The sequence below is a fragment of the Platalea leucorodia genome (genome assembly GCF_965183815.1).
Source record: "Platalea leucorodia genome assembly, chromosome: 2".
NCBI lineage: Eukaryota > Metazoa > Chordata > Aves > Pelecaniformes > Threskiornithidae > Platalea > Platalea leucorodia.
In genome coordinates this window covers 28,795,462-28,805,205 of record NC_138824.1, presented here as the reverse complement: position 1 = coordinate 28,805,205, position 9,744 = coordinate 28,795,462, and positions in this window count along the sequence as shown.

The window sequence follows — 9,744 nt, the reverse complement described above, 5'->3', positions numbered from 1 at the left end:
CCCCAGCACGCTGTACAATGTCTGCAGGTACTGGATTACCCTCTGAAGGCTCTCTCTGGTCCATAACACTAGACCTTGACACTGAGTCTGTCCCACTAAGGAGGCAAGGCACTAACTTATAGACTATTTCAATGTATATGCCAGGCAGCTGAAATAACATTTCTTTGGGGTAACGGAGGAAACCAAACAAGCCTGTTGTGGCAGAATGCATTCCTGTCACCAGTGTCCTCTGGAAGATGCTTGGATACATTTCTGGGGAGGACTGTATAAACCTTGAGAAGAATACTGGAGAGGAGATCTACTGGGAAACATAGTATCAGCAGAATGCATGCCCTTGCTGCAGACGCATCTCCTTATTTCCATGCCTTAGTATCCTTTCTTGCTTTGACTCATCCCTCTGTGGATCTTTTTCTCCTGCTCCATCATGGCTGCCTTCTGCCCTCTTACAGAACAACCTCCAAACCAATTTGTCCTACTAAAGTTTAGACACCAGACGAGGTAGCTGGTTCATGACTGTAGGTGCACAGTCCATGAAAGGGAGGCACGCCTCCAGAAGGAGATTGGGATGGATTTTGGAGTTTCTTTCTTTTCCTTGACTGTAAGGTACACCTTAGGGCAATTACACCCCTAATTGACATGCTGCTCCTGGGGTACTAATTGTAACTAGGATGACTCATGCAGTGTGAGGGAAAAGGTGTTATCAGCTATCAATTATCTATCACTCTGGTGACAACTTTTATAGCTGAGATAGCTTCAGGAGTTACGTTCAAGGCTGCTCTCCAGCCTGGCTTGCCAAGGGCCTGCTTAGAGCTCGTGTTGCCACAGTGCCTCCTCCCTTCTTCACTTTTGGTAAGGGCTTGGCTCCACTGAGCACATTGTTTTGCCTGCCAGATTTCTTCTGGACCCTAGTCCCATCCCTGTAAATAAACAGCATTGCATTGGCTGAAAATTATTTCCAAGAGCAGAATGGTCACACTGAAGTTGTCTCAGGTCTGAGATTTTTTTCTCTTTCATACTGCGATAGTTTGTTGCATCAAAGTGCTTTGCAAAGTAGCTTTTAGGTGAAGTACCACAACCCTTCATGCCCACAGCTCTCAGCCACTTGAAGACAGTGATGGACTTAAATACACAAAGTATAGCTAAAATATCTCCTTGTAGAAGTCCGCATTCTCTGAATCATACAAAAAGAGCAAGGAAGAATTAGTGAATTGTTCAGCTTTTCATAGTTATGCCTTCTAAATGGTCTTAAAATTTTCTATTTTTCATCTCTGGGTTTGTAGGTATTGGTGTTGCCTAAACCTTGCTTTGAACTCACAGACTTTCTTTTCCTCTACAGACTGCACTATTCCTCCACTCTTCTTGTTGGGGAAAGTCTCCTGCTCATACACACAGACTCAGAAATCCTAGCTGCTATTGAAGACCAGGGCAAGAGACTTAAAAGGTAAGCAAGCAATTGGCACACTAATGGATATTTGAGGTTAGACGCTCTGATAGCAGCAATAGCCACCCTGGTCTAAAAATACCTTGTAAGATTACATTAAGCCCAAGGACCCTGTGTGAGAGCTATTTTCATGTGAAAACAATGATGTCTGTGACTTTCAAGGCAAGCGTATTTGTTGTTTTGCAAAAACTTTCATCTGGAGAACTTTTCTATCTTCTCCTGTTGCCTCCTGCTCACAACCCCCATCATGTTTTTGTTCTTTCCACTGTTTAGTGTTTATCTTCCTCTGCAAAAATAAAAGTCAGATGGGAAACTGTCTTTTCTGGGCATTCCCACAGCACGTATTTGCATTTTTGAGCAGTATCACAACAGCACAGTGTTCTTCAGATAATCTGAAATCACAGAGGCTATGCAGGTAGCAATCACAGTACTATGCGTAACTATAATTGACTATGCCAAGCAAGAATCAACAGCCCAGAAACAAAACAGACTGGCTGAAAGTGCAAAGGTTAGCTGGCAACTTTACCCCAACAAATATACGCGGTCCTGGCTCCTATAAACTGCAAGTTAAAGGGCAATGACATCCTGGGGTGGCAATTTCTTTCTCTGTTGTCCAACCAGTATGAATTTCAAGCTATATTTTACAGTCCTGTGTGGACTAGAAGCAGAGAGTGACATTGGTTTCCAAGAAAGCCTTTAATCTGAAGATACTTCAAAAGTTTCAGAAAACCTTGATCTAATCTGACAAATTGCAGCACCTCCAAAGTATTCATTCAACTTGAAGCATTTCTCTTTCTTTTCTTTTTTTTTTATCCTCAGTCATGATGTGAGGACGTGATAAAAGTGGGCCCCCCATTGCTGAAGTGAAAGGTATCCAGTTTCTCCAGCACTGATGTTCTGACAGCTCAAATAGTAAGCAACAAGGATTTGAGTTGGTTTTGTTTGTTTGTTGGGTTATTTTTTCCTGCCTGCATGAAGGCTGGAACTGCATCTAAAAAGACACTACCAGCTTTAGACCATAGAAGAGCTACAGCTGGGGTCAGTGGTGAAGGGACTAGTTGCTGGGACCAGTCTAGCTCTCAGTAGGCCTTAAGTAACGTGGGCAGATGGAAGGTTTCTGTAGGAGAGAAAGATGCTAACACAAGCATCTGCAGTAAAGCAGGAGTCAAGTGTCCTGTTTTTACGGCCTCTGGCTTGTGTCCAGACTTGAACCCCCCGCATTCAGCGTGCAGCGTTCAGCAATGCTCAGTTCTGGCTGAGCCTTGGCCAGCTTTTTGGACAACTTCGTTTGGCACGACTGATGCCAGCAAAGATCCCTGCCTCAAGGTTTTCGACTGGAACCACTCTTTCCTGGTGTCTCTTTCTTGATAAATTAGACATAAGCAAACAACCACCAAAACAGATTTAAAGAAGCAGCAATATAAACAGGAACATTTTGCTGCTGTTTTTACTTGGCAGGACCAAATGCAGCTGCCTGCTGAACTGGGTAAATAGGGAACAGGGCAGTATTACACTTCACCTCTTTTTCAGGGTTCAAGGCAAACCTTTCCCTCCTTTTTTCCTATTTTGTGCATATTTTGGAGTTGGTTTTAGAAGTTGTTTTTTTTTTTAAAGTTTCAGTCTAGGTTTCTGGAAAACAAACTAGCTGAAACTGATTGTGAAATTATTCCCTAGCAAAAGGTAAATACGAATCCTGCAGAAATGCTGACAGTTGAAAAAGATTTTCACAAAAAAATCTTTGTTTTTAAAAAGACTGTTCTTTGGCTACCAATTCTATGCTTGCATGGTTTGATGCTCTCTGTGTTATGAATAAGCAGAAGTTGCAAATCTGCCATCCTGGACCAGACCTAAGGCTGAGCCGATTCCGCTCCTGTTTACAGTGGTCTGGGAGAACGGCCAAGCAGAAGGTGTCAGGTTTTCATCAAGGGGAGTGGTAGGGAGTCCACCTTCACACAGCCTCATTATGGGATGGACATTGTCTAAACATGAAGTATAATAAGTGTTGCACAACATTTATTCACCATGACAAAATTCTGATATTCTTGTTCACTTATACATGCCCGATGGTGCTTTAAAATTTGCCAAGATACTGGGTCAGGCCACCTCTGTGTTTCTGATTTCCATGGCTTAATTACACACAACATGAAAACATTTCTCCTCAGTTATGATTTTCCCAACTTTTAACATCAATGGAAGTATTTACTGGATTCCCATACTCTTACACTACAGCACATCCATTCAAAGGATTAAGGGCTTTTATAATAGTATTATACACTCAATTAAGATCATGTTTCTCAGGTACTAGATACAAAGAGATGGTCCCTGGCTGTAACTGCTCACAGTTTGAGCAGACAAGGCTAAAGACCAGGGTAAACAGATATTATTTAACAGAATCACAGCATGGATTCAGCCTCTCCACGCGTGTCAGATGCTCCAGTCCCTTCATCTCTGTGGTCCCTTCCTGGACCCACTCCAGTATGTCCATGTCTCTCTTGTACTGAAGAGCCCACACCCGGACCCAGCACTCAAGACGAGTCTCACCAGTGCCAAGCAAGGGGAAGGATCACCTCCCTTGTCCTGCTGGCAATGCTCTTCCTAATGCAGCCCAGGATAACGTTGGCCGCCTTTGTCACAAGGGCACATCACTGGCTCATGTTCAACTTGGTGTCCACCAGGACCCCCAGGTCCTTTTCTGCCGTGCTGCTTCCAGATGGTCAGCCCTAAGCTTCTGCTGGTGCAGGACTTTGCATTTCTTTCCCCAGGTGCAGGACTTTGAGTTTCTTTTTTGAACTTGATGAAGTTCCTGTCAGCCCATTTCTCCAGTCCTCTGGATGGCTGCAAAACCCTCCGGTGTATCAGCCACTCCTGCCAGTTTTGTATTGTCTGCACTCAATGGGCAGAGATTTGACATCAAAAGAGGTGAGCAGCCCTCCTCAGACCATACAAGAAGGCTGGGTAAAACCAGGAACTGGCCTCAATCACAAATTATCCTTTTGTGCGCAACAAATTTTCCCTTTAACACACAGCAACTCTTATTTGTTAACAGTTTGGTTAGGAATATAATATCTATTTCTTTTTTGAATTATTTTTATTATAGTTGCAACCCACAGTGAGTTGTAATGAGGCAAAACTACACATCAGTTGTTCCTGTCTTGAAATTTTTATCTAACAAGATAGCTCGGTGTGGAAGGAGTCGCATCTGCTCTCAGCACCTGCTGGAGTGAGGCTCCAGTCTCTGACTGTCAGATCTTCCCTCTGCCTTCTGCCAGTGAGCGCCCTGGCACCTCAGTCTCACCTGAGCCCTCTGAAATTTTGCTGACTCCCAGTAACTCTGCTAACCTCTGAGCATTCATCCATCCTGAAGGGTCATGCTCTTGCTCTCATTTCTCCTCTCAGAACAGCATGAGTCCTGTTGTTTAATGATCGCTAACAATAAATGGGAAAGACAGGACAGTGCAGGAAATGCCTTCCCATGTCAGATCAGTGTCTGTCTGTCCTGGTTCTCTGAGGAGAGCACACAAATCTTGCTTCTACCCAAGGTCCTCATAGTGCCCTACACAGCAGTTGTAGGATTAGGGACGTTAGAGGGTACATCCTAGCTTCTTTTCTTTAGGATCTGTTTATGGACCTGTTGGTCATGAGATTTTTCTCCAGTCCTTTTGCACCTGATGGTACTGTCTGTCTCCACAACCTCTGGTGGCAACAAGTTCCCAAATTTGCCTATTTGGCATGTAAAAATTGTCTTGGTACTATCTGTTATAAATTCATTCATTTTTCATTGAGCGCCCACAATTCTACTACTGAGGGACCAGGTGAACAGTATCTCTGCATTCACCTTACTATTGCCTTCATGTTTTGTAAGCTTCCGTCATATCCTTCCTCAGCCTTCTCTTTTCCAAATTGAAGCAATCCAGCCTTTTCAGTCTCCCTTCATAAGCAGCTTGCACCATTCTCTTCACTATTTTAATTGCCATTCTCTATAGCTTTTTTGATTCCATTATGTCCTTTCTCAGATGCAAAGACCAGAGCTGCACACAATACTCAAGATCTGTGGGTGCACCGGGGTTTTACAGCATGGCTAGTTCCACCAGTATGACATGTAGTGTATATAAAAAAAACCCAAGCCAAACCGAGACAGAGGATACAACCAGTACTGACAGGCTGAGAAGAGCATTAAATATTCCACAATGTGTGCAGGTAAAAGCAACGGTGAACAAGAAGTGGGGTAGACACTGAAGAGTGGAGCAGTTACAACCTAGTGAGAACAGGAAGAACATGATGCTTAGAGTAATTAGAGATTTGATATTGAGGCCTTAGAGAAGAGAAAGCTGTAGTACTTGGTAAAGATGCAGTGCAGCGTGGTAAAGAAATCACAGGCAGCTCCTGTGGGCAAGGAGCCAAGAGATGGAAAACAGGAGAAAGGGTTTGAGCAACTGCTGGGTGCAGAAAGAGAGGGAAAATAATTCAAAACTTTCTCTCCTAGGATTCATGGCTGTTAAAACAAAACAAAGGAGAGGGTTAAACAAAAAAAATAATATATCCCCTGGTATAGAGAATGATCCGCAAAGTAAAGAACTTGGAGGAAAATTCACCCTGAACCTAATTTCTCACAGTAAAAAGAAACTGATTCAAAGTAGTAACAACAAACAGTGGAGCTACTTAAATTCAGACTACCACAGGGTAAAATCTCAGTGAAAATGTCTATGATTTTATGAAGGCAATCTAATTAGTCACAAGGGACTAAGACAGGATTAAAATCAAACACTACGGGAGAAAGCTAAAAGATATGATCTCCAGTTTGTGATAGAAGACGGGGCTCCTGGAAAAGAGTACAAAGGCAATAAGGCTTTACAAGGGAAGGGAGGTTTAAGAGGAAAACTGCATCAGCGATGAAAAAAGGCAGCCAAAGCGACAAGATAAAGAGAGTCAGGTAATTCTGATACAGAAAAGACAAGGCCAGAAGAAGATAAGAAAAGAGGAAAAGGATGTTTTAATGTAGAACAAACCTTCAGTGTTTAGGTAACAGATCTTAAGGATTTAAGAGGACAACAAAGGTGAGGGTAAATATCAGTGTAATATGCCCCATCTGTACTCCCCACGATCAGCTTAACAATATCTTTGTAGGGTGGACGTGCAGTATGTGGGGCTGGAGAAAGCCAAGTCTTCCTCTAATGTACAAGAAACAATACTTTAGATGTTAGACACAGCTCTCAGTGAAAGCTTTCATCTGGCTAGGTGGAAAATGAAGAAATAATCTCTTTCAATAAACATGAACAGCAGCAAAAAAATAAGCAAAGCCTTAAAGCTGCAATTGCCTCAGCTGGATGTTTAGGTAGGGCCAAAGCTATGCCCCTATTAGCAATTTTACCACTGGAGTTGTGGTCCACAAAAGGTACATATTCAGGTTTTAGATGTGAGCTACCTTCTGTATAATTTGATGCTAGGCTGTGGGTTTTTTCTGGCTTTAGGACCTGACCTGGCATTTAAGTATACAACTATCCTTACTGCCTTACTATCTCATAGTCTTTGCTAAATGGCATTTCAGATGAGGGCAGTGATCTGGTATCCATCTATGACACTGCTGGAGAGGCAGAGTAAGAAGGGGAGATAATCAGATTTAATCTTCTGCGGCAAGCGGATGGTAGGGGATGCACAAGGAGGGCTGAGCAGAGCCTCCTCCTTGTCGTCCTTCTGCAGGCTGCGGCCAGATAAGGGCACAAACGGAGCGGAAAGATTCAGATTAGACCAACAGCATCAGGGTAGTAAAATATCTGCTTATTCAGTGCTGCGGTTTTGGATGGGATACCACAGCGAAGAGGCCCTTTCCTCACACACGCGTGTGTGCAACCTCCTCTCATCCCGCCAGGACGGGCAGCTATTCTTGACTCCGGTTGAGCTATTCACGACACCCAGAGTGGGGGAACTGAAGCACAGAGATTAAGTGACTTCCCCACCAGTGGTGACAACCAGGAAAGAAACCCAGATTTCCTGCTTCGCTGTTTTGGGCTTTAACCACAAACCTCTCTGCCACAGGGTCTGCAGACCTCTCCTTTGCTTATCCCCCTGCTCCAAGCAAACTGCTCCACATCATCAGCCACCAACTGCTGTGGGGACACTGGGGCTCAGGCATGGCATTTAGTCCACTTGCCCCTCTCACCTCCCTTTCTCTTCCCGCAGAGCTCACTAACTCCAGGTGCCGGTGCCCAAAGCAGAAAGGGTCCCGCTGGCACCGTGCATCCCGACTGCCTCTCCCAGGCATCCCCCGAGGCCCTCTGGAGCCTCCCCACCTTCTGCACAGGGGCAGGGGACAGGCACAGACCTCATATGTCTCCATCACCTGCAGGCTTCATTGTATGGCCCATTGCACTGCAGCAGGGCTGAGGATCGTACAAGCTGCATAGCTTTGAGGCTTATGCAAAGGTGAACATAACTCCGGTGTGTTCTAAATGAAGGGGTTTTTTGTTTGTTTGTGCCTGGCATGTAAACACCTGTAATACAGTGTATTGATGCTTCTGACTTCTGATATAGATAGGCCTGTCTGAAATGTCATTACCTGAAACCTGAAAAGCCTTTATTCTTGCATGCCAGGGTCTATTTTTAATGCACAGCATGATCCTTTGCTCAGGAATGATCGCTAGCTCCCCGTTAATTTCTCCTCTCTGTTTCATTCCTCAGAATGACTTTCTGAGCAGCCTCTGATCTTGCCGCTGCCCCCCAAACCATGGAAGAAACAGCCTCCCGCTATCTGCAGAAACACCCTTCCCTCCTGCCCTGCGCCCCGGCAGCCTCGGCACAGTCCCTGTCCCCACCGCCCAGGCTGCAACTGCCTCCTTTATCTGTGCCTACCAGCCCTTCCTCTGGCCTTTCGCTCTGGCACCAAGGCCTAGAGCAGCTTCCTGTAATATTTTCTGTGCCACTTGTATCTTAACTTCTGCCTCAAGTAATCTCTGCCTCTGGTGAGCATTTTCCACATCATGTCCTTCTGCAGACCATATATCTTTCTTTGCTCCTGTCCCTCACGCTTCCTCCGATCCTACTGAATCTCTTCTTTACTGCCTTGTGATTGTAGGGTTTCCTGTTCTCAGGAGCCAGGATCTCCAGGCAATATAATATAAACTGCCAAACCAATTTGCTTTTGAGCTTCTGATTAAAGTATATAAGCTAACTAACTCTTGCTCTGTTACACTCAAAATGTGCATTGCACATGTTGGTTTCCCCTGCTTTTTTTCCTCTTCATGTTTTTGGACCAAAACCTGCTTTTAATCGTTGCTGCAGTTAAGACTTTTCACAAGAAATCAGTTACAGGCAATGTATTTAACAGCTTGACTCTTAAATAACAATGTGTATACAGCAGAATCTAAAAGAAGTTGCAAATGTTCTATATATTATGTCTTGAAACTAAAAAGAATGGGCATCATATAAAAAATATGGATCTAAATTCATAGCACTCTATGTATTTCCATTTGCTTAGGAGAAATCAGGATGTTTAGTGAAGATCATGCTTTAAATATATGGACCATTAAAAAGTATGTTTTGGAAAACAGATATATGGAAAAGAACCATAACTGAGGATTTCCATGTTCTGTGCTCCTTTGTGTAACAGCAAGCAGCATCAATATCCAGGTTAACACAATTTATTATGAAATCCACCTCTTTTTCCTTTTTGGAGGGGATAAAAAAATAATGCAATGACTAGATTAGTTTTAATTGAGGTTAATGAGAAATTCTTTAAAAGTATAAATACTGGCTAATATACATGCATTAAATTTTGCTCATGTTTTTAACACACCTAAATGCAGAAAGAATCAAGTTCTATTGGTTTGTTAAAAACTCAGTCTGTCAGTGGTCTTCTCCATGGAGGGAGCTGTATTGGGAATTTTCTTCTAAGCACGTTAGATTCAGTCCTTGACCAGAAGAGTTTTATTTCTCCATCTTCAGTTGCAGCCAGAAATAACTTAGATGTGATGGGACACTCTTAGGGTTTATTCCAAGACTGCACCTCTGCTGAGAGACTGAACTTCAAATGGGCTGCAGCCTTACCTATCCCTGTGTAGTGGAGTTCACCAGAACATACGTATGAGATGCCCCCTTCCTTTGAAATCACCTGCTTAGTTTGCAATATATACATGCAATAGGATTAGTCATGTGCTGAAATGTGCGCATAAGTTTCTACAGCATCAGGAACTTACTGAAGAAATAAACTATTAAAAAAATCAGGCACTCCCACCCTTCACCTTCTATCATCTCACCCAAGCCAGAGTCACCTGTAACGGAGCTCTGAGCTGACTCCGGTTTCCACTTAG